The sequence below is a fragment of the Hyperolius riggenbachi genome, chromosome 1 (assembly GCF_040937935.1).
Source record: "Hyperolius riggenbachi isolate aHypRig1 chromosome 1, aHypRig1.pri, whole genome shotgun sequence".
NCBI lineage: Eukaryota > Metazoa > Chordata > Amphibia > Anura > Hyperoliidae > Hyperolius > Hyperolius riggenbachi.
Window position 1 is genome coordinate 636984516 of NC_090646.1, and position 24733 is coordinate 637009248.

Genomic DNA, 24733 nt, shown 5'->3' on the forward strand with positions numbered 1-24733 from the left:
TGGGTGGGGAGGAGGGTGCCAGTGGGTAGGAGGAGGGTACCTGTGGGTGGAAAGGAGGGTGACACTGGGTGGGGAGGAGGGTGCCAGTGGGTAGGAGGAGGGTGTCAGTGGGTAGGAGAAGGGTGACACTGGGTGGGGAGGAGGGTGCCAGTGGGTGGAAAGGAGGGTGCCACTGGGTGGGGGAGAAAGGTGCCAGTGGGTAGGAGGAGGGTGACACTGGGTGGGGAGGAGGGTACCTGTGGGTGGAAAGGAGGGTGCCACTGGGTGGGGGAGAAAGGTGCCAGTGGGTAGGAGGAGGGTGACATGGGTGGGGAGGAGGGTACCTGTGGGTGGAAAGGAGGGTGCCACTGGGTGGGGGAGAAAGGTGCCAGTGGGTAGGAGGAGGGTGACACTGGGTGGGGAGGAGGGTGCCAGTCAGCAAAGAAGAGGGTGCCAGTTGGTGGGGAGGAGGGTGCCAGTGGGTAGGGAGGAGGGTGCTAGTGGGTGGGGAGGAGGGTGTCAGTGGGTAGGAGGAGGGTGTCAGTGGGTAGAAGGGTGACACTGGGTGGGGAGGAGGGTACCTGCGGGTGGAAAGGAGGGTGACACTGGGTGGGGAGGAGGGTGCCAGTGGGTAGGAGGAGGGTGTCAGTGGGTAGGAGAAGGGTGTCAGTGGGTGGGGAGGAGAGTACCTGTGGGTGGAAAGGAGGGTGCCACTGGGTGGGGAAGAAAGGTGCCAGTGGGTAGGAGGAGGGTGTCAGTGGGTAGGAGGAGGGTGACACTGGGTGGGGAGGAGGGTACCTGTGGGTGGAAAGGAGGGTGCCACTGGGTGGTGGAGAAAGGTGTCAGTGGGTAGGAGGAGGGTGTCAGTGGGTAGGAGGAGGGTGCCAGTCAGCACAGAAGAGGGTGCCAGTGGGTGGGGAGGAGGGTGCTAGTGGGTGGGGAGGAGGGTGTCAATGGGTAGGAGGAGGGTGCCAGTCAGCAAAGAGGGTGCCAGTGGGGGGGGAGGAGGGTGCCAGTGGGTGGGAAGCAGGGTGTCAGTGGGTAGGAGGAGGGTGCCAGTCAGCACAGAAGAGGGTGCCAGTGGGTGGGGAGGAGGGTGCCAGTGGGTGGGGAGGAGGGTGCTAGTGGGTGGGGAGGAGGGTATCAGTGGGTAGGAGGAGGGTGCCAGTCAGCAAAGAGGGTGCCAGTGGGTGGGGAGGAGGGTGCTAGTGGGTGGGGAGGAGGGTGCTAGTGGGTGGGGAGAAGGGTGTCAGTGGGTAGGAGGAGGGTGCCAGTCAGCAAAGAGGGTGCCAGTGGGTGAGGAGGGTGCCAGTGGGTGGGGAGGAGGGTGTCAGTGGGTAGGAGGTGGGTGCCAGTTAGCAAAGAGGGTGCCAGTGGGTGGGGAGGAAGGTGCCAGTGGGTGGGGAGGAAGGTGCTAGTGGTTAGTGTGGTTGTCAGTGGAGGGGGGGGGGGAGAATGCCCATGAGTGGGGAGGAAGGTGCCCCTGTGTGGGGAGGAAATTGCCCTGGGCAGAGAAGAGATGACAGAAATGATCGAGGCACCAGCCGCGCCAATAAGGGATGCGGGAGCCTGCTTTATTCCTCCCTCCCTTCCTATGAATGCCCCCACCTGCTGTGAATGTGTCCCCCCCCCCCCCCCCCCCTGTAGGTAGTGTGTGCGCAGCGGAGCGGTAGGTCCTCTTACCGCAATCCATGCGCACCGGCAACTAGTCTCCAGCTTCCTGTTTACCATGACGTCACAGGAAGCAGGAGACTAGTTGCTGGTGCGCATGGATTGCGGTAAGAGGACTTACCGCTCCGCTGCGCACACACTGCCTACAGGGGGGGGACACATTCACAGCAGGTGGGGGCATTCATAGGAAGGGAGGGAGGAATAAAGCAGGCTCCCGCATCCCTTATTGGCGCGGTTGGCGCCTCGATCATTTCTGTCATCTCTTCTCTCTCCAGCCAACCGAGACTTAAGGGGGGCTTCCCGGGATAGCGGGAGAGCCCCCCGAAATCGGGAGAATCCCGACCAATCCGGGACGATTGGGGGGCATGACTTACCTAAGGAGAGGGAAGGCTCTGGTTCCTAAAGAGTCTTCCTGTTCCTCTCCTCCTCACCTTGTTCCTGCGTTGGCTCCTCCGTTAGCAGTCTCCGACTGATGGGTCGGAGACTACCTTCTTTCGCTTTGGATGGGCTTCGGAAGTATTTGGGAGAGTCTCTGGCTCTTGAAGACGGGCCACTTTATACTGCGCACGCGTGGGCGCCCTCTCTCATGCACTCATGCGTGCAGAGAACAGAGCCGTCGGTCTTCAGGAGCTCTTGGCCTCCCGTGGCGGGAAATTTAAACGGAGGAGCCGAGGAGAGGAGAGGGAAGGCTCTATGGACCAAGAGCCTTTCCTCTCCTTGGGTAAGTATCTGGGTTTTTTGTTCATTAAGGTATATATATATGTATATATATATATATATATATATATATATATATATATATATATATATATATATATATATATATATATACAGTATATATAAACAAACAAACAAACAAACATATTTTTATACAACTGAGTTTTTTGTGCATTAATGAACATTTATACTTTTTATTCCTTTCTGTGTCTCCTCCCAAAGTAACCTCAGCCTGCCAATCCACTCTCCCCTCCATGTATGGGCTAGGGGATCAACAGTCTTATATCAGTCCCTATGCCCCAATCTCCACTCTTCAGCCTGTGTGGCGCATCCCCCTCATCCTCGGGAAAGCGTACTATAGTCAGGGCTGGTTCTAGACTTTTTGCTGCCTGAGGCAAACTTGTGCGGATGCGCCCCGCCCCCTGAATGATCACACAGCACCCAACGATTTGCACCGCATGTTATAGTTGCAGTAAGCCCCCCAAAAAACACCCTCAGTATAGGTAGGTAGCCAGGTATAGGTGCCCCCAGTATTGGTAGCTAGGTACAGTTGCCCCAGTATAGGTTGGCCAGGCACTCTCTTCATTTCCTGTTTCTGTCTGGTGCTGCCCCCAGACTTCTGCCGCTTGAGGAAGTTGCTTCACTTGGCATCATGGGGGGACCGGGCCTGATTATAGTACAAGAAGACTATAAAACCTGGACTGGAATATAAACGACAAACTACGTATGCAAACAATGGATGGTGACAGGCAATGACGGCACCAGGGGAAAGCTTGCGAGTGAAGCAGGTGGTTTCGCCCACTGGAGCTTAGTGGCGGGCGCCGAAACTAGGTGCCCCATAGCAGCAATGTAATGCTGTGTAAAGTTGGTGCTCTGTGGCGGGCGGGGTGTGGCGGGCAGCGGCAGAGATACATACCTTCCTTGTGTTCCACCGCAGATGTTAGTGCCTCTAGTGTCTGACGCTACTTCTTGCTGCTGCCCGCACACACACTAATTGAAGCTGGATGGGAGCGCAGAGAGGAGAGCCCGGGGTGAGGGAAGGTGGGGGGGACCATCCCCCCTCCCCGCCAATGTGTGGCCATGGCTTTCCCCTCATGCTGCAACCCCTCTAGCCCCCTAAAACGGCCCTGAGTGGGCCATAGGGAGGGCCCAGGCGGGGGTGTAGGGGATGCAGCCCCTATTATTACGCCCTATTATTACACTCGTTTCTGCCGATAAATCATCGGCCTTCTTCAGGAGGATTCAAGATTTCCTCCTGAAGAAGGCCGACGATTTATCGGCAGAAACGCGTAGAGGTGTCAATTCAAGCTAAACTTGTGCCCACAAGAATCTGCAGAGGCTCTGGAAGCAGCGTACTGGTAGCGCGCAACAGCCGCCAGCAAAGTTCCAGTAACCTAAAAGAGGTGACGTCATCTAAGAGTAGTGCACGCGAGAAGCTAGAGGACGGGTAAACACAGCGGGCGGACTTCTGAGGTTTACATGCAGAAGTGACGTATGCTGTGTAAGAACGTCAGTCTGGCAAGCGGCGGGCAGACGGGAAGAACTCGTAGTTATTGAGCGGTTTGAAAGCCGGAAAGTAACGGGCAAGAAACCAGCCAGGACTCTCTAAAGGAACGGTGTATCTAATAACAAGGAAACCGTGAGTTTGACCATACTGCTGTTCGCAAAAAGATTTTTTTAACACAGATTAAGCAAAAAAAGTTTTTTGAAAAGCGGCAGAGACTGAAGTGCCTTTTCAATATTTGAATAAGAAATGCTGATTTTAACAAGGAGACTGAAATGGACGATTAATTAGATATAGTCTTTCTTTTTTAGGAGATATATATAATCCATTTTAGATTGAGTAGTGGATCTGGGTAGTTTAAGCAAACGGAGAGGCCTCTCTGGAGTATGGATGTGTAATGGAAGTGTGTGTGAATATTGATTGAATTTATGTGCTTCAATTGATTGAATTTATGTGTTTTAACTTTTAATAAATCAATGAAGCTATTTAGCGCGTGTCAGTGATATATAATTTTATCTCTACTGGGGCACCTATATCTGGCTATCTATACTGGGGCACCTATGCCTGGCTATCTATACTGGGGCACCTATGCCTGGCTATCTATACTGGGGCACCTATGCCTGGCTATCTATACTGGGGCACCTATGCCTGGCTATCTATACTGGGGCACCTATGCCTGGCTATCTATACTGGGGTACCTATGCCTGGCTATCTATACTGGGGCACCTATGCCTGGCTATCTATACTGGGGCACCTATACCTGGCTACCTATACTGGGGGCACCTATACCTGGCTACCTATACTGGGGCATCTATGCCTGGCTATCTATACTTGGGCACCTATGCCTGGCTATCTATACTGGGGCACCTATGCCTGGCTATCTATACTTGGGCACCTATGCCTGGCTATCTATACTGGGGCACCTATACCTGGCTACCTATACTGGGGGCACCTATACCTGGCTACCTATACTGGGGCACATATGCTTGGCTATCTATACTTGGGCACCTATGCCTGGCTATCTATACTGGGGCACCTATGCCTGGCTATCTATACTGGGGCACCTATGCCTGGCTATCTATACTGGGGCACCTATGCCTGGCTATCTATACAGGGGCACATATGCCTGGCTATCTATACTGGGGCACATATGCTTGGCTATCTATACTTGGGCACCTATGCCTGGCTATCTATACTGGGGCACCTATGGCTGGCTATCTATACTGGGGCACCTATGCCTCGCTATCTATACTGGGGCACCTATGCCTGGCTATCTATACTGGGGCACCTATACCTGGCTACCTATACTGGGGCACCTATGCCTGGCTATCTATACTGGGGCACCTATGCCTGGCTAACCATACTGAGGGGCCAATGCTTGGATATCTATACTGAGGGCACCAATGCCTGGCTACCTATACTGGGGCATCTATGCCTGGCTATCTATACTGGGGCATCTATGCCTAGCTATCTATACTTGGGCACCTATGCCTGGCTATCTATACTGGGGCACCTATGCCTGGCTATCTATACTGGGGCACCTATGCCTGGCTTTCTATACTGAGGGCACCAATGCTTGGCTATCTATACTGGGGCATCTATGCCTGGCTTTCTATACTGGGGCACCTATGCCTGGCTATCTATACTGGGGCATCTATGCCTAGCTATCTATACAGGGGCACCTATGCCTGGCTATCTATACTGGGGCATCTATGCCTGGCTATCTATACAGGGGCACCTATGCCTGGCTAACCATACTGAGGGGCCAATGCTTGGATATCTATAATGAGGGCACCAATGCTTGGCTATCTATACTGGGGCATCTATGCCTGGCTATCTATACTGGGGCACCTATGCCTGGCTAACCATACTGAGGGGCCAATGCTTGGATATCTATACTGAGGGCACCAATGCCTGGCTACCTATACTGGGGCATCTATGCCTGGCTATCTATACTGGGGCATCTATGCCTGGCTATCTATACTGGGGCATCTATGCCTGGCTATCTATACTGGGGCACCTATGCCTGGCTATCTATACTGGGGCACCTATGCCTGGCTATCTATACAGGGGCACCTATGCCTGGCTATCTATACTGGGGCACCTATGCCTGGCTAACCATACTGAGGGGCCAATGCTTGGATATCTATACTGAGGGCACCAATGCCTGGCTACCTATACTGGGGCACCTATGCCTGGCTATCTATACTGGGGCATCTATGCCTGGCTATCTATACTGGGACACCTATGCCTGGCTATCTATACTGGGGCACCTATGCCTGGCTATCTATACAGGGGCACCTATGCCTGGCTATCTATACTGGGGCACCTATGCCTGGCTATCTATACAGGGGCACATATGCCTGGCTATCTATACAGGGGCACCTATGCCAGGCTATCTATACAGGGGCACCTATGCCTGGCTATCTATACTGGGGCACCTATGCCTGGCTATCTATACTGGGGCACCTATGCCTGGCTATCTATACAGGGGCACATATGCCTGGCTATCTATACAGGGGCACATATGCCTGGCTATCTATACAGGGGCACCTATGCCTGGCTATCTATACTGGGGCATCTATGCCTAGCTATCTATACAGGGGCACCTATGCCTGGCTATCTATACTGGGGCATCTATGCCTGGCTAACCATACTGAGGGGCCAATGCTTGGATATCTATAATGAGGGAACCAATGCCTGGCTATCTATACTGGGGCATCTATGCCTGGCTATCTATACTGGGGCATCTATGCCTAGCTATCTATACTTGGGCACCTATGCCTGGCTATCTATACAGGGGCACCTATGCCTGGCTATCTATACAGGGGCACCTATGCCTGGATATCTATACTGGGGATACCTATGCCTGGCTATCTATACTGGGGCATCTATGCCTGGCTATCTATACTGGGGCATCTATGCCTGGCTATCTATACTGGGGCACCTATGCCTGGCTATCTATACTGGGGCACCTATGCCTGGCTATCTATACTGGGGCACCTATGCCTGGCTATCTATACTGGGGTACCTATGCCTGGCTATCTATACTGGGGCACCTATGCCTGGCTATCTATACTGGGGCACCTATACCTGGCTACCTATACTGGGGGCACCTATACCTGGCTACCTATACTGGGGCATCTATGCCTGGCTATCAATACTGGGGCACCTATGCCTGGCTATCTATACTGGGGCACATATGCTTGGCTATCTATACTGAGGGGCCAATGCTTGGATATCTATAATGAGGGCACCAATGCTTGGCTATCTATACTGGGGCATCTATGCCTGGCTATCTATACAGGGGCACCTATGCCTGGCTATCTATACTGGGGCACCTATTCCTGGCTATCTATACTGGGGCATCTATGCCTGGCTATCTATACTGGGGCACCTATTCGTGGCTATCTATACTGGGGCACCTATGCCTGGCTATCTATATAGGGGCACCTATGCCTGGCTATCTATACTGGGGCACCTATGCCTGGCTATCTATATAGGGGCACCTATGCCTGGCTATCTATACTGGGGCACCTATGCCTGGCTATCTACCGTATACAGGGGGCACATTAAAAGAGTTAAAATCACAGCTATATTGCTAACCTGATGTGTGGGTCGTGTTCCACTGCAAAACACATGGTGACAGAGATCTGTGTCACGTGAGAATTAACGGCTTAGCTAATATCTCCCATGACAACTCTCTCAGGTCACTGGTACTTAGATACCTGCACTGAATTGTGGAAAATCGATGTGTAGGATGAGGCTGAGAGGTCGTTTGCCACATGAAGCATCTTCTCCAAACAGTGCTAACTGTATCTAAAGGGAAAGTTTTCTCAATGACCTTTTTGATGATGTAGAATATCAGTCTCTGGAAAATTGGATATTGTCCTGCTTCCACAATATAGGTTTCAAGAAGCTTTGTTCCAATGCCAGTTCAGTAGGAGGCCTTAATCATGTTTTATGTCTTAGTAGGCGTTTAACACTAATGTGATAAGACCTTGAAATGAAGTAGTGAAAGATCATACTCTAATGATAACAAGTCTTCTTCATTTACTATCCTTCCAAGGCCGGGGCGAGGCAGAGGCGAGAGAGGCTCCAGCCTCAGGGCGCAGTGTAGGAGGGGGAACACAACTCACTCAGATATAATTTCCCTATTGTGTTTGAAGCAGAGAAAAAAGGGGATTCATGGCAGTGACTGCAAGCCAGATAACTAGAGATTAAGGCGTTGGGGGCCCCGGCGGCGCCTCTTAGTCTACTAGCAAGCAGTGTGTGACGGCTGGGGTGGGAGGGATGGGGGGGTGCACTTTGGTGTCTCAGCCTTGGGTGCTGGAGGACCTTGTCTTGGCTCTGATCCTCCCCGACGTTTGTTGAAGATCACAGGCTGGGTTCATACTGTATAGGTGGACAACGGCATGCTGCATCCTGTCATAGGTCACCGGTACATTGATACCTTTCATTTTGCATCCAGACCGTTTGGCTCGCCACTTGCTGCTGTCCATTTGGTTCCACCACCTCGAGTCCACTGCAGGAGAGAAATGCCGGTATACCGATCACAGTACCAGCAGGAACATATGGGGCTTCCCATTGGATTGCAACAGACCAATAAGAATCCTTCGTTTCTCCAGGGAGGATTCTTATTGGTCCACCACTTAGTAAACCAATGAGAATCCTCCCTGGGGATAGAGGATTCCCATTGGTCTGTTGCAATCCAGTGGGGAGCTCCATGCTTCTGCCAGGCAGTTTATACCGGCGGTTTACACTGCAGTGGACTGAGCAGTGGTGCCAACAGTGGCTGTGGAACCGATTGTGACGACAGCAGGTTAGTAAAATTAGCATACCGCATGCGGCGACCAGCCTAGTGCCTGTTCTCATAGGCTTCCATAGATTCTGTTGGGATCCGCTACATTGGTGATACGGAATTATTGCAAACCACACATCCTTCTGTTCCGTTCATCGGAATGGACGGATCCGTTCCAAACAGACTTGAACAGATCCTACTGCTTGGCATCATGACCAAAGAAAGAGCCCAAAAGAGTGAAAAAAATCCACTGTACTGCAATTTTCATGTATGAAAAATATATTGAAATTTTATTTAAACTGTACCAGACAAAAAATTTTAACATATAAACATGGCTGTATTTACCATAAGGCACTATAGGCGCGTGCCTAAAGGCGCCTGATGGGAAGTCGGCTCACTCCCCTCCCCCAGTGCCTCCCTCCCTCCGTCCCGAGCAGAGTGTAAATGAGGGGTTACTCACCCGAGTCTCGGCATTCCACTGACCAGATCTCCCTTCAGTCGGGGGCACCTCTAGCTACCCAATACTGAGGATAGCTTTGGCTACTTAATACTAAGGAGCACCTGCAGCTACCTATGACAGACAAGTAAAGAAAGAAGGGACAGCCAGCACACTTGCGTGGTTTGTAGGTTCATGTAGGGCAAAATCTTCGATGCCAGAACATCGGTGCCTATAGGTTCCTGTGATGTAAATCCGGCCCTGCATATCAAAGACCTCCACAAACTGATTATAAACAGAATCGTAAAAGTCCTTATATACAAAATCAAGAGATTATCTCTGACGATGAAGTCACTACATGTCTAGCTCAGATACATGGGGGTTGATTCACAAAGCTGCGCTGCTTAAGGGGCCCATACACTCAGCCGATTTTCTGGCCGACCGATCGATCCCGATCGATCGATCGTTTGCAAATCGGTTGGCCAATCGACCGATCGATGGCCGATTTCGATGGATTTCCATCGAACTGGCAGGGTGGAAAATTTAGGTCGATCTGATGAGATTGCTTATCAGTTTGCATTGGCCTTAATGGAAATCTGATGGCAAAAAAATGCCATCAGATCGAATTTCAATAGATTTCAAACTGAAATCTATTGGAATTCTATCCTGGTAAAAAATGTTCTAAAAACGCATCAGATAGATCATCAGATGCATTTCTTATCTATCTGCTGCCAATCTGACGAGTGTATGGGCACCTTTAATGACTACAGCGCTTGGTAATAATTCTCAGCGCACGCTATGCAGTCATAGTGTGCGCTGCAAAATTAGGCTCTTCATTGCTAATTTAATGAGCAGCTCGTTAAACTTAACGAGCGCTCCACTGACTGAACCCGCCCGGAGCCAGGTGAGTCCAGTAACTTCAAAGAACAGTATTCCTGCACTTTGATTGGCCCAGTAGGCTGCCTGTCACTTGACAGTCGTGACAGGCAGCCTACTGAGCCAATCAAAGAATACTGTTCTTTGAAGTTACTGGGTTCAGTGGAGCGCTCGTTAAGTTTAACGAGCCGCTCATTCAAGTAGCAATGACAAGCCTAATTTTCTCAGCGCTCACTATGATTGCATAGCGTGCGCTTAGGCCCCGTTTACACTTAATCAGTTGGTGTGCGTTAGTACGCGTTGGTACGCGTTTTTTCCATAGCAGTGCATTGTGAAAAAGATTTCAGTTAAAACGCGTTAAGTGTAAAAGGCCCCTTAGAATTATTTACAAGCACTATAGTCATTAAAGGGACACTTAAGCCAGAAAAAAAAATGAGTTTTACTCACCTGGGGCTTCTACCAGCCCCCTGCAGCAGTCCTGTGCCCTCGCAGCCACTCACTAATCCACTGGTCCCCCGCTGCCAGCTAGTTTCGTTTTTGCCGACAGGCCCGACAGGACTGGCCACGCGTAGCTTTCTCCGCATTCCCCACTGTAAATAGTGCTATTGCGGGCCGCAACGCGTATCTTTGTACAAAATAGCTAATTACATGCGGAGAAAGATACGCGTGGCCATGCCTGTCGGCAAAAACGTAACTAGCTGGCAGCGGGGGACCAGAGGATTAGTGAGTGGCTGCGAGGGCACAGGACTGCTGCAGGGGGCTGGTAGAAGCCCCAGGTGAGTAAAACTCATTTTTTTTTTCTGGCTTAAAGTGAACCAGAGACGAAGCACCCTCATGTATTTTACCATAGAAATCAGTGGGAACATTAGAGAAAACACCTACCCTGCCCTCTGTTTTATCCTCACTGCTAAAAGTGTCTGTTATCTAGCTGAGATAAGAATCCCGGACTGTGCATTGAGTCTGGCTTTGCTATAATGACTCAGCTATAATGATTTCTGAGCAAAGCCAGCAGGGGGCAGGCTTGGACTTGAAAAGACACAAAAGAACACAGTCTAAGCTATAATCTTTCTGTAGCAAAGCCAGCCGACTGCTTAGTCGGGATTCTTATCTTAGAGGTGATAACAGGCAAATTAAACAGAGAACAATGTAACAAAGAGCAGATTAGGTGTTTACTGTCATGTTCCCACTGATTTATAAGGTAAAATACATGAGGGTGCTTCATCTCTGGTTCTCTTTAAGTGTCCCTTTAAGCTGAAGCAGCACAGCTTTGTGAATCAACCCCCATGGTAGAAAAAAAGTGCAGAGTGCCATACAAAAGTTCCATACAAAAGTCTCATCACGATACACGTGCAATAATATTAAAAACAAAGCGTGTAAATCCGAAAAAAATGAATCAAAAATTGTGCAACAAAGGCTGAAGCTGAAAAATTGCTTATCAATAAAGTGCATGAAAAAAACTATCATAGAAGAGCATAAAGAAATGCAGTCAGAATAAAGTGCTGCGTTATATGGTGGTCAAGTACTGTTGAATAAGGTGCTGTGGAAAGTGCTATCAATGCTCACCAGGATCTGGCTGTGGACACTGTGGGCCCAGATGCAATTGACTTTTTCACCTGAGTTTTCTCCAAGGAGATAATTTTTCATCTTCGATTTAAAATAACTTTCCAGCACTTTTCAACTAAAAAAGTACCAAAAAGTAGGTGAAAAAGTACCATCAAGTGTATTTCGAGCATTTTCTTGCTTTCTGGTGGCTTAAAGAGGAACTCCAGTGAAAATAATGTAGTAAAAAAAGTGCTTCATTTTTTACCATAATTATGTATAAATGATTTAGTCAGTGTTTGCTCATTGTAAAATCTTTCCTCTCCCAGTTTTACATTCTGACATGTATTACATGGTGACATTGTTACTGTGGGCAGGTTATATAGCTGCTCCTAGCTGTTTTGGCTGTTACAGACAGCTGTAAACAGCTAATTCCTGTCTGTGAACATTGTTACATTGTGGCAGTTTGCCCAGAATACCGCGGTACTCAGAGCTTCTTGTGGGAGGGGTTTCAGCACAAAATCAGTCATACAGCGCCCCCTGATGGTCTGTTTGTGAAAATCCTTATATTTCTCATGTAAAAGGGGGCATCAGCTACTGATTGGGATAAAGTTCAATTCTAGGTTGGAGTTTCTCTTTAAAAGGCATTTTATTGACAAGTTTAAAAATATCACCCAGTAAAAAACTCAGGAGAAAAAGTGAATAGCATATGGGCCTGGGAGCGGAGATCATCTGCAGAATGGAGGCTGAATGATTAGCTGCTGTGTGAGAGCCCAGCAAGGAGGGAGAGCCACGTACAAGTAAGATCAGCCATGGATGTCATGTAATGTAATGAAGGTTACTGCATGGAAGGCATCTGGCTCTGGATCAGGTCCAGTGACCATAGATCATATCCAGACACTGACTCAAGTCACCAAGTCACGTGACCATAACACCTGAGCTCCTCCTCTTTGGCTATTTAAGCATAATTAGCAATCCGCAGGATGGTCAGAAATGGCGATTTCTGATTCCTCGGATTTCAGAGTAGTGGGTTTTTTTGGACACTTTTTGCATTCTCTGATTGGCCAAAAACTTTGAGTTGACTCTGCATTCTCTGATTGGTTCAATGCTTCTGAGTTCTGTGATTTGTCTAAAATTACTGAGTTGCGGTAATGTGGAGTTTTCGCAGAACTCCGATTTCCGTTTACTAAGTTTGATATGCGAAAAAATTTCATTTTCGCGTAATTCGAATGAACATCCCTACATTCTGCATGAACCTCCCTGGCGGTCAATTAAAACCGCCAGGGGGCAGCGCAGCACTATTTTTTTTTTTTTTTTTAATCATGTAGTTAGCCTAGCGCTAGCTACATGATAGGCGCTGAGCAGCGGCATCCCCCACCCCCTCCGATTGCCTCCGGCGATCAGAGCAAGCAGGAAATCCCGTTCAGAACGGGATTTCCTGCTTGGCTTCCCTCGTCGCCATGGCGACTATCGTGATGACGTCATGACGTCATCGGGAGTCCCGATCCACCCCTCAGCGCTGCCTGGCACTAATTGGCCAGGCTGCGCACAGGGTGTGGGGAGGGGGGCGGCGCGGCGGGTAGCGGCGAATCAGCGAGGAGTGGCGGCGATCGCGTAGTACACGCAGCTAGCAAAGTGTAACAAAAAAAATTGCAAATCGCCCCACCAGGGCCTGAGCGGTGCCCTGCTCAGCACGGGCTTACCGCCCAGGAGGTTAAGACTGCCAATAGCAGAAGGATCGGCAATGGGAAGGCTAAGAAACTATGAAACCCAGCGCAAGTTTTATGCCTGCAATTTCCCTTCAGATAAACGAGTCGTAACGATTATTGCCAACAGGTCTGATCTGATTTCTGATTTTGCTTTTCTGATCAATTTTGTATAGAAGTGATCAAAAAATCAATCAGAAAAATGAACGAAAATCAGTTTGGATCTTTTGGAAATAATCGATTGCACCCATCTATATAAAGGGAAATTGCCTATATAAAGGGAAATTGCATGGTGTGTACCAAGCAGTCTGTACATAACTATTGATAAGGAGCAGCAAAACGTGCTAAGGAAAGCAGTACACAGACAGTTGGCATCAAAGTGCGGTGGGCAGGATTAGCTCGCGGGTGCGTTCCCTGCACATAAACAAAGCAGGGATCCGTGATCAGTCTGCCAGCCACCATCGGAGCTGGCAGGCTGAAATAAAGAAAAAAATTAACATTTTTACAGCGCTGTGATCTAGAGCAGTGCTGTACAGAAGACAACCCTGCCACTTAACTGTCCCTCCCAACAGCTCATAACGTAATCCCGTACATTGGCCTATGGGGAAAGGGGGGGGGGGGGGGGGGTTTGGGAAGTAAAAAAAACAGTCATTTTTAAAATAAAATGATTGTTTTTTATTCAATTAACAAAGAGGGTATGGGATATCACCCAAAATCGGCTCGTCTCACCCATAAAAGTGTATATAAATTAAAAAAGAAATATAGGGAGCACAGAGCTGGTGTATAATAGTATGAAATATTTATTGCAACTTCTTATGGCCTATAGACATACAAAAACATGTATGTCTATAGGCCATAAGAAGTTGCAATAAATATTTCATACTATTATACACCAGCTCTGTGCTCCCTATATTTCTTTTTTAATTGTTTTTTATTCATTAAAAAAAAAAAAACGCAGCAGCAATCAGATACCTCCAACAGAAAGTTCTATCAGGGCCCATTCACACTTGCTGATCGCAAAACGCTAGCGATTTTGCTAGCGTTTTGCTCTGGCGTTAACGCCCAAAAAAATTACCATTCACATGTGGTGATTTTTTAGCGATCGCGTTTTGCGCTTCTATAGCACTAAAATGCGAGCGCCGGGAAATCGCCTGAAAACGGTGCAGGCTACGCGTTTGCGTTTAGCGGTTTTGGGCGATTTGTGGCGATTACCACAAATCACCCAAGTAAGAACAGGCCCATAGTCTTTTATTACCCTAGCGCTTTGAAAAGCGCTAGTGTTTGAGCATTTTGCCGAAATCACCGGCAAAACGCTCAAGTGTGAATGGGCCCTTAATGAGAAGAAAAGGAGGTAAAGTCAATTTGGGTGCTAAGTTGTATGACTGAGCAATAAACCGTTAAAGTTGTGAAGGGCGGCTCTGCGTTCCCCCTCTGCTTCCCTGCCGAACGGCTCTGGGGGAATGCGTGTGTCCCCTGCCAGAGCTGAATAGGAGGGGTCAGCGAGTGGAGCCAGAGTCGGCTTTATTTCTCCGCTGGGAATCCGGAAATCTTCATTCATTTCTAACATTGGCCACAGGTGCACGGCCACTTCTAGTTTTGACCGGCCAGACTTGGGGTTCTAGCTGTAACATCTACAAAATTTGCATAGTCCTCCATCAACTTAAAATTATTTGCATCTCGTTGACCATCATAGTTCCCAGCTTTCCCTCTTTTGGATGGACAGTCCCTCTTTAGGAACCCAATCCCTTTGTCCCTCTTTCTCCCTCATCTGTCCCTCTTTTAGGGCTGATGTACTATGTGTAAATATATGTATTTTTCTAATGAAAAATGTGTTTAATTGACTCTAAACTTTATTCCCATCCTTTAAAGTGCACCTAAACTGAAGTTAAAAAAAAAAAGAGTTTGCCATACCTGGGGCTTCTACCAGCCCCCTGCAGCTGCTTGTGCTCGCACCGGTACTTAACTATCCTCCGGTCCCCCGCAGAGGCTAAGTTTCATTTTAGAGTGACTGGAAAGTCGATGGATTCTCATACTGCGCATCCTCAGGACAGTCCTGGGAAAATGATTGAGGACTTGCGCGGCCAGGGCTGCCCAGGAGCCATCGACTTATCATAGCTTATGCGAGGGACCGAAAGATCGTTGAGTGATGGCACAAGCACAGGGCGGCTGCAGGGGGCTGGTAGAAGCCCCAGGTAAGTCAAACTCTATTTTTTTTTTAACTTCGGTTTAGGTCAACTTTACATTGATATATTTCTTATTTTCCAATGTTAGTGTGAAGGAAAATGAACAAGGATAGAAATCAACATGTTTTCGTTATGAAATCTTTACGGTATACGTGACAAGGGTGTTGCCGGGGGCGTGATTAAGGGTGTGGCAGGGTTGTGGCTTAAAGGACACCTGAGGCGAAAATAAACGAATGAAATAAACAATTGTATCTATAAGGAACCTGCCTGTCTCTGATGATGTTTCCGCCGACATCCGGGCTGAATTAATTGCTTCCGGGTCCCGGCGCTTGTTCCCAGCTGATGACGCTACTGCTCACACACAGGCTGCACATTCTGATAAGCGGAGGGCGCGTTCCCAGTACGCCCTCCGCAGATGTAAACAATAGTCAGCTGACAGTGCGGTGTCAGCTCACATTACAGCTGACACCTAGGTAGGTGTACTACTGTGTGATTGGATGTGCGGAGCGTGGCCGGCCACTGGTTGGATGAAAGCTGTATTTAAACCTGCAGAGTGCTCCCAGTCATCGCCCGTGATAAGCATAGCTTTGGCTAGTTGCTGGGTGTGCACTCACTTTGTTAGATTACTGGATCTTGACCCTCGTCTTGTATTTGACTATTCTTGTTTGCTGTTATTAACTTTTGCTTTGATTCCTGGATACTCTTGCCTGCTGCCTGGACTGACCTCTGCCTGTTTACTGAAAACCCTTGCCTGCCACCTAAACCGACTTCTGCCTGTTTACTGGATACTCTTGCCTGCCTCCTGGACCGACCTCTGCCTGTTTACTGGATACTCTTGCCTGCCGCCTGGACCGACCTCTGCCTGTTTAATAGCCTTGCATGTGGACTTTGCATGAACTCTCTCCTATAAACCTGGAACATTCACTGCCTGTTCCTGATAAATCTGTCATTACTGACAATCGACGCTGAGGGCCTCATCCTCCTGAATCAAGGTAATAGCCCTGTGTGATACTTATGAACTATTGAACTGTGCTACTAGTCTCAGTGGGGTTCTAGCGGGTTATTGTCCTATCTACTGCAGTCTGTATGGCTTGCAGGTTAAGACCTGGGGGTAACCGTGGTCAGGAGACGAATAACGTGTCCTGTTCACGCGGGGGCTTGTCTATAGGTGAAGACCGTGGGTCGGGCTCAGAGCCGTGGCAATAGATTGGGGCATAGAGACTGTTTGGGGACATAACCTGTCAGGCCTTACAGTATCTATCTTCCTTTTCCTAAAAATGACTTTTTAAGATATTTCACAGTTTTATTTTATGTTTAAACCTACTTTTTAAGTTTTAATTTTTATTATACATCTACTTTAGAAGTTTTATTGTTTTTGCTCAATGACACATTCATTGAAGCATGCCAGAGCTCAAATGTATGAACCATTGATGCTTTTTATCTCTTTCCTGCTTTCAGAAGCCATTTTCTGCTAGGGAAGTGTTTTATAGTTGGAATTTCTTATCAGTGAGGGTCACACTGTAGTCACTTCCTGTCTGAGTCAGGACTGAGTCAGCCACTTACATACCTGACATTTAACTCTTTCAGGCAGAGAAAGAAAAAAAGGAACACAGCACAGCTATTTGTGTGCTAGGCACTGTACATACACATGTCTATCTCATCATGTCACACATCACCTCGGGTATCCTTTAAGTGTCCCTCTTTCTTATCTCAAAAAGTTGGGAGGTATGCTGACCATCCCTATTCACAACTGCTGCAGCAAAGGCAGAGCAGTGTGTTTGTATTTCCAGGAAATATAAGCCAGCGAGTGACACAGCCCACCCTTCTCCATCTCTTACTGATATGTTAATTTTAATGGTAATTACCCCCATCAGAAAGTCGTGCAAGTATTGATGACAGGCTGTGCAAACAAATATTTATTATATTTGTCTTCCGACCCTCCAACTATTTATTACCAGCCCCAGTAAAATGCATCCAGGGCCGGGATAATGTCCTGTGTGTAAGCTTAGACTGCGAGAGCGCGCATGCTAGCAGTGTCGATTTCATTTACTTGGCACATAGATAAAAATAGATCAAGGCAAGACGTTAAAGGTAGGAGCTAGCATCACCCGCTTTTCATCAACCTCCGCTCAGAAATAAGGTAAGGCGTAATTAGCTGTTAAGTTCTTGAAAATTCTGTGTGCCTGTTGTTGTAGAATGACTCACGGCACACACTCACTCACCGGCGTCCCCTGTGTGGTGTGTTGGTGTCATGTTATTGGTCAGACTATCTCTGCTTCCCTCTGCCTGTGTGTGGGATATGGTGTAAGGTCCAGGCAGGGGATGGCACTAATTAGGGCTTTTTGGAAAGATACATTATATACAGTATATTCCGGTCTGGCTGTGACGAATCAGCAGGTTCCGGACGAATCTTCCTGCACCAGATATAGTAAGTAGAGCTTTTCAGGGGGTAGGCAGGATTACTGTGAGATTTAAAGGGAACCTAAACCGAGTAAAGTTATTTAAAATAAACACATGATGTACCTGCAAATGAATATTACATACTTACCTCGCTGTCAGTTCCTCTCAGAAGCTCACCATTTTCTTCTTACAATGATTCCTTCCGGTTCTGACAAGATTTTGTCATAATTGAAATATATCAGTTGCTGTCAGTTATATATCAGTAGCTGCCAGGTATAACTGAAAGGACAACTGATGAGCAAGGTAATGTCCATGTTTCCCTATGGCTCAAGTGGGCGATATTACAGTTTAAAAGTGTGCTGACCAGCAAGCTGTTAGGGGTAATGGCCATTTTCAAAATGCAGGACGGAGAATTCCATTGATCACAGTGGACAAACAGGAAGCGGGAGAGGAGAAAGAGATTGAGGCGTAGACTTACTACACGGCATACCCATCATTCCTACAGTTCCGCTATTATGTCATTGCTATTTTTTGCCTGCCACCTCTATTTTAATAAGTGAATAATAATTCTAAATTGCTTAATTTTTTTTACATTTGCAATTATTATTTACAAATGATTGTGTCGGTGAGTGCCCATTGTGAAATCTTTCCTCACCCCGCTTTACATTTTTTTATTTATCACATGTGGCGAAATCTTTAGTCACATCAGGTGCAGCTGTGTGGAATGTTTGCTGAGAGTTCTAAAGCTAGTGGAAAATGTATCTGGTCTCCCAGAATGGGAGGAGAATTCCACATAGCTAAACAGCTTAGGCTAAACATCAGTGAAAGGGCGGGGCTGCAAACCAGTATACAGAAATATAAAGATATAGGAAGTATTTCTGAAAACTACGGCAAAAGTGGTTATTATGAATCATTTACTACGTTTTGCTCTATGTCACTACTGTGCCTCTTTAAAGAGAGTCTGGAGCCAATTTAAATACTTGTTTTTACCTGTTATTTATGTTGAGGAATATGAGCAGTGCTAAAATGCTGCAATCCCACGCCAAAACAAGGGGCTCCAAATCCCGGGGCAAAATTCAGGGAGCGCTTCCTGGTAGAGGCAGAGCTTTGCGCAGTAGCTCTGCCTCTACTGGAGTCAATCTCCGACAATCCCCGCCCCTCTCAATCTTCTTTCACTGAGAGGGGCGGGGAGAGGAGGAGATCCGCACAGAGATTGACTTCTGTAGAGGCAGAGCTACAGCGCTAAGCTCTGCCTCCCTCGTTCTGCCGCGGGGATGTGGCGTTTTAGCACTGCTCATATTCCTTAACATAAATAACAGGTAAAAACAGGTATTTAAATTGGCGTCAGACTCTCTTTTAAGCTGGCCACTAACGGTCCAATTTCTAGCGAAAAATCGTTAGAGCGATCAGAAATTCTGATCGGATGAAAAATCGTTCACTACACCATCAACGAACCAATCTTTGCTTCCTATCTATCACGACCACCAAGAAAATCCAAATTTTCGTTCGACGAAAATTCATTCGGGCGACATTTTTTTCACTCGTTCATAATCGATTGTATCCACCAATGGAGATTATTTACAACCAATCCGATCAGAATGTCTGATCGCTCTAACGATTTTTCGCTAGAAATTGGACCGTTAGTGGCCAGCTTTAGATTGGTAGATTATTTAGGATTATAAAGAAACTCGGGCAGTTAGGGTCCAGCTTCAGGCAAGAGAAGGTTTTAAACTTGAGCAGCTTTACTATGCCGTACTTGCTGCTGGGCAGGAAGTACGTCACTAGGATTCCGGTCGGTCCGCGAATATGTGCCGCACTCTGTCGTTTACACTTGAATGTTTCCCCATAGACTTGCATTGCTGCATAATCCGTGCGATGGGCACTGTTCATGTGATAACGGATCATTCCTGAGCAAAGCCAGACTGAATGCTCAGTCGGGGATTTTATCAGGGCTGATAACAAGCAGGCTAAGCAGTGAAGAATGAAAGAGAGCAGGGTAGGTGTTTTCTCTAATGTTCTTACTGATATATATGGTAAAATACATGAAGGTGCTTCGTCTCTGGTTCACTTTAAGTGTCCCTTTACAGGAGTGATCCAAGCTAATAAAAAAAAAGATCCACTTACCTGGTGCTTCCTCTGGGTCAGCTTCTTCTGTGCTCCACCGAGCGGGTCACGTGGTCTCTCCGACGTCATCAGGACAGTACTGCGCCTGTGCAGTACCGTCCTGATGACGTTGGAGAGACCGCGTGACCCGCGCGGTGGAGCGCAGAAGCCGACCCGGAATCCGACCCGGTGAGGTCGGCTGGGCCAGCGGAGAAGACCGGGAGCCATCAGAGCTGCAGCGAGGGCACAGGATGGCTGCCACGGGCTGGAGGAAGCCCCAGGTAAGTGGATCTTTTTTTTTTTTTATTAGCTTGGATGTATCCTTTAACATACACATCGGCAAAAAAGTCTATTGCAGATACTGTGACTGATAACTGACCCCATAAAGACACCAGTGCATGAAAACTCACAATGAAAATAATAAAAATGATATGTCCATTAAAGATGGCCCTGGCACATAACGAGGAACTGTAACCAAGAATTACGCCCGATTCACACTGTATTTTAAAGCCAAACGGATCCGGTCTCCGCTTCACCGGATCTTGATGGCTTGGTCCACACTGGCAAACGGATCCGTAAAAAAGGATCTGATCACCGGTCGATCGGATCCGTTTTCACTCCGTTGCCACTCTGGTCTGCTGAGTGGATGAGAGAAGGAGGGAGGATATCTTACTCAGGCTTCCATCTCTTCCACTTGCGTCACGTGACCAGGATGTGTGGTAGTCACATGACTTGAATGGTTTGGAAGCCTGGGTAAGAAACCCTCCCTCACCTGCCCACTCAGGAGTCTAGCGTCCCCAGTCCCTACATCCCCCTAGGCCCCCACCCCCATTGGAGCATTCCCACATCCCCCCAGAACCCCACCCCCAGTGGATTTGCCCATGAACAATAGTGTGAAGAAACATTCCCTTCTATCACTGGCCCCAATGCAGTGCTTCAGCTTCCACTTCCGTTGTGCTGGGCTCAGCGGTCCGGAAAATTTGGTACTACAACAAAGTTGCGTTCCATTCAGCAGAACATACAGAACGGATCCACACAACTAACCCATGTGAACAGGTCCATAGGTTAACATTAAATCCATTCACATGCATTCCATTTGTACAGTATCCGCTTCGTTCCGTTCTAGGAACGGAACATTTTTTAATGCAGATGTCAGCTGGGTCTAACACTTCATCCCAATCAGTAGCTGATACCCCCTTTCCCATCGGAAATCTTTACCTTTTCTAGAATAGATCATCAGGACGTCTGTATGGCTGATATTGTGGTGAAACCCCTCCCACAGTGTGATGTCAGGACCTAGGTCTTGACAGTTTCCTATCTGTAAGCCTTGTTGCACTGTGGGAAATAACAGCTGTTTCCAACTGCCAAGCAACCAATATCCCCCTTCTGTTCTATATCTATAAAAAAAAAAAAAAATTAGCCTATCGCATTGTGAGGGGGTGTGGTTATAGATCATGGCAGTTGGTGCTGTCTGTTTTTTTCATGTCTGCCAGAAGTAAAGATGACTATGTGCAGGCTGATTGTGGATCAAACAACATGAACAAATTACATGGAGAATATCAATCATTTACTGATCACTCTTCTATTTCTTAACTTCTCACTTTGCAATGTATTGATTTAATTTTCCCCCTTTTTGCTACAGTTAAAGTGGACCTCCGCTCTACACACTACACTGAGCTGACAGTTCCAGCATTGAGCTGTCACAGCCCTGATTAGACACACAGCCAGAGATACAGAACAGATTCCACGCTTGCAATCGGAGAGCTTTCAGTCCTCAATTAGTTTTGGAAGTTTATAACTGACTCCGAACTGAAATTGAAAAATATTACATAACATAACAAAAAGTTTCATATAAAACCCATGCATGTTTAGGGAAACAGCTAACAAAAATCGAGTTTCACTTTAAGAAAATGTTTGCTATTAGGTGGAAAACATTTGCAACACTCAACTGGGTCATATTACACCACAGCAAGTGCTGCGGACAGATTAGTGAAATAGCAGATGCGTGACTGCAGACGTGTGCGCACATCTCCTGTGAGAACTTTCCTGGCCTGTGACACCCTGGATTTAGTACAGAAATTTCCAACTACATGTGGGTGGCTGCAATTGCACAACTTTTCAGCAATGTTTTCTGTGGTCTGATATGACCCAGGGGTGGTTTGCAAAGTTATGTTACCTAATAGTAGTCATTTTAATTCAGTTAGGTTTGTTATATTACTTGGTGGTGCTTCGTTCTAAACCTCTAGGGCAGTGAAGGATAACCTTGGGACTCCAGCTGTGACAAAACTACAAATCCCATCATGCCTCTGCCTCCCTGAGTTATGCTTAGAGCTGTCAGAGTATTGCAATGCCTCATGGGACTTGTAGTTCCACCACAGCTGGAGTGCCAAGGTTAGCCATCACTGCTCTAGGGCCAGAGTTGTACCTTCAAAGCAATGAGCATGCACCTTTCCCAGAAAAGCTTTGGTGGGGTTCCCTCTACTTGCGGTGACCCCCAAGGTCTAAGAGCCCATCTTCTTGGGGTCATATGACAAGTGTGGTCATAACAGAGCGACCATCATGACTTTCCTGAGTGCTCTGGAGAGGGCCTTGTGGGTGGCTGTGAACACATTGAGATGTGGCTGGATAGTGTACTGGTTAAGGGCACAGCCTTTGACATAGGAGACCAGGGGTCTAATCCTGGCTAGGGTCAGTACCTACTCAGTAAGGAGTTCAAGGCAAAACTCCCTAACACTGCAGGGTGGCCTCTTGGGTGGCTGTGCACACATTGAGGTGTGTCTGGATAGTGTACTGGTTAAGGGCTCTGCCTCTGACATGGGAGACAGGGGCGTCCAATAGACCCTGCAAGGGATGCAGCTGCAGGGGGGGCAGAAGCCGCAGGGGGCCCTGTGAGGGGAGAAGTTTCCTTTCCCTGTCCTGTGAGACTGATAACTAGGGATACGGAAAGATAAAAAAAATCTAGTGATTGTATCTGCTCAGCCACTGATAAGGAATGTTACAAAGATTTGTAGACATTCCCTATGCAGTGTTCAGCAGAGTGCCATGTACTGCAGTGACGCTTCAGGAGTCTGCAGAGCCAGTTCTGCTCCATCAGAGGTGGGCAGAGTGAGTGTTATAAGCTGAGGCTGGGAACACACTTGTCTGTCAGTTGTCTGTATGCGTTTTCTACACATCATGTGTGTCTTTATATGTGAAAACATTCACGTTTTATCACAGAAGCTAATATAATTGATAGATAAAATGCCTGCAATACTTCACTGCTGTCTGTTTTTATCTGCATGGAGAAAACACATTCAAGTGATCACTGGCCGATTGAATAACATTGGTTCTCAGTTTACCTGTCCAGTAAGCGAGGGGAGAGGGGGCCCAATCCAAAGTTTTGCAAGGTGTGTGTGTGTGTGGGGGGGGGGGGGGGCAGTGACTTCTAGTTACGCCCAGGGCCGGATTTAAGACAAGGCCACCTAGGCCATGGCCTAGGGCACCACAGGAGCAAGGGCACCAAAGCAGCAGGCTAAATTGCAAATGCTGCAATGCAGGAAGATCAGGCGAGCTCCTGACCAGGGTACTCTGCTGCTAGCCGCCTGTGCAGCAGCCACCTTGCTCTCTGTGCACGTTTGCATTGTGGCCGGTGGCTATGGACTTGGGCAGCATTAGAGACGGAATGGAAGGGGAAGCTTCTGCACTGGAGGCAAGCGGCGAAATGACTGACACTGATGGCTGCTGTGGTGTGAAGGCGAGCTGGCTACCTATACTGAATGAGGGGTGGGAAAAGGAGGGATTAAGGGAGTAATCTAGCTACCTATACAGTACTGGAGGGAAGGGGGAGGTCATCTGGCTACATATACTGTGGAGGTTATCAGGCTACCTATACTAAAAGGAAGGTGGGGAGGGGTCATCTCGCTACCTATGGCGAAGGGGGGCGCCTGGTGACAGTGGCCTTGGGCGGTAAAAAGTACAAATCCGGCCCTGGTTACGCCTATGAAGGGAGATCAGGGTTTAAATCCTGGTTAGGGTCAGTACCTATTCAGTAAAGAGTTCAAGGCAAGACTCCCTCTGCAGGATGGCCTCTTGAGCACTTCCTTAGTGGCTGCAGCTCCTGAGCGCTTTGAGTCCGACAGGAGAAAAGTGCAATATAAATGTTCAGATTATTATTATTACTATAGATGAACGCTGCCATTCATCTCAATATGGGACGCGGTAGATCCCGGCACTAAACAAAGTGGACAAACACCAACGGCTAAAAAAGCGTGACAAAAATTGGCGCCTGTTAAATAGCTGGCCCAGGGCGCAAACCGTGGGGGGGGGGGGGTATTAGTTGCCCACCATGGAAGGGTTCTGTGTGAGAGTAGTGAGATGTTAAGGTATAGTGAATGTACGCAGCAGCTGACTATCTGAACGGGCCCTAAAGCCCATGACCAGTGTTGTACCCCCAGCTGTGAGCTGTGAGGGAGGAAGTAAGGAGAGGCGTGGCCAAGCGTCCATGCAACACTTCTCTTCATCAGAATGCAGGTGGAGGCGTGGCCAAACAGTTTTTTACACCCCTTGCCATTTGGGGTTAGAGGTGGGGTTTGATAAAACAAGCAGGATGGGGGAACCAGGGAGATGTAGTCAGGATGAAAACACTTGCTATGGCCCGCAGCAACCAATCAACTGCATTGTTTCATGGCACAGTACTGCCCACTTAACCCCATACTTACCACCTGAAATACAAACCGTTAGGAATGTAAAATAAAATAAGACTCCACACTAATTAAAATGGCCGTGGTCCTTTATTAGGGATAAAATGGGGTACGGCAGTCCAACTTTATATTACTTAAA

At 47.9% G+C, this 24733-nt stretch overlaps 2 protein-coding genes across 3 annotated transcripts in view; one reads left to right on the forward strand and one right to left on the reverse strand.

The window, feature by feature from the left end:
- MALT1 (MALT1 paracaspase) overlaps window positions 1-24733 on the reverse strand; it is a 368173-nt gene that overhangs the window by 191875 nt on the left and 151565 nt on the right. The gene's annotated exons all lie outside the window — the stretch shown is intronic.
- The window catches only part of ALPK2 (alpha kinase 2), a 221810-nt gene continuing 214578 nt past the window's right edge, over window positions 17502-24733 (forward strand). For both annotated transcript variants that reach the window (XM_068251267.1, XM_068251268.1), the window contains exon 1: window positions 17502-17552. The gene's annotated coding sequence lies outside the window, so the exon portion shown is untranslated. The remainder of the gene's footprint in view (window positions 17553-24733) is intronic.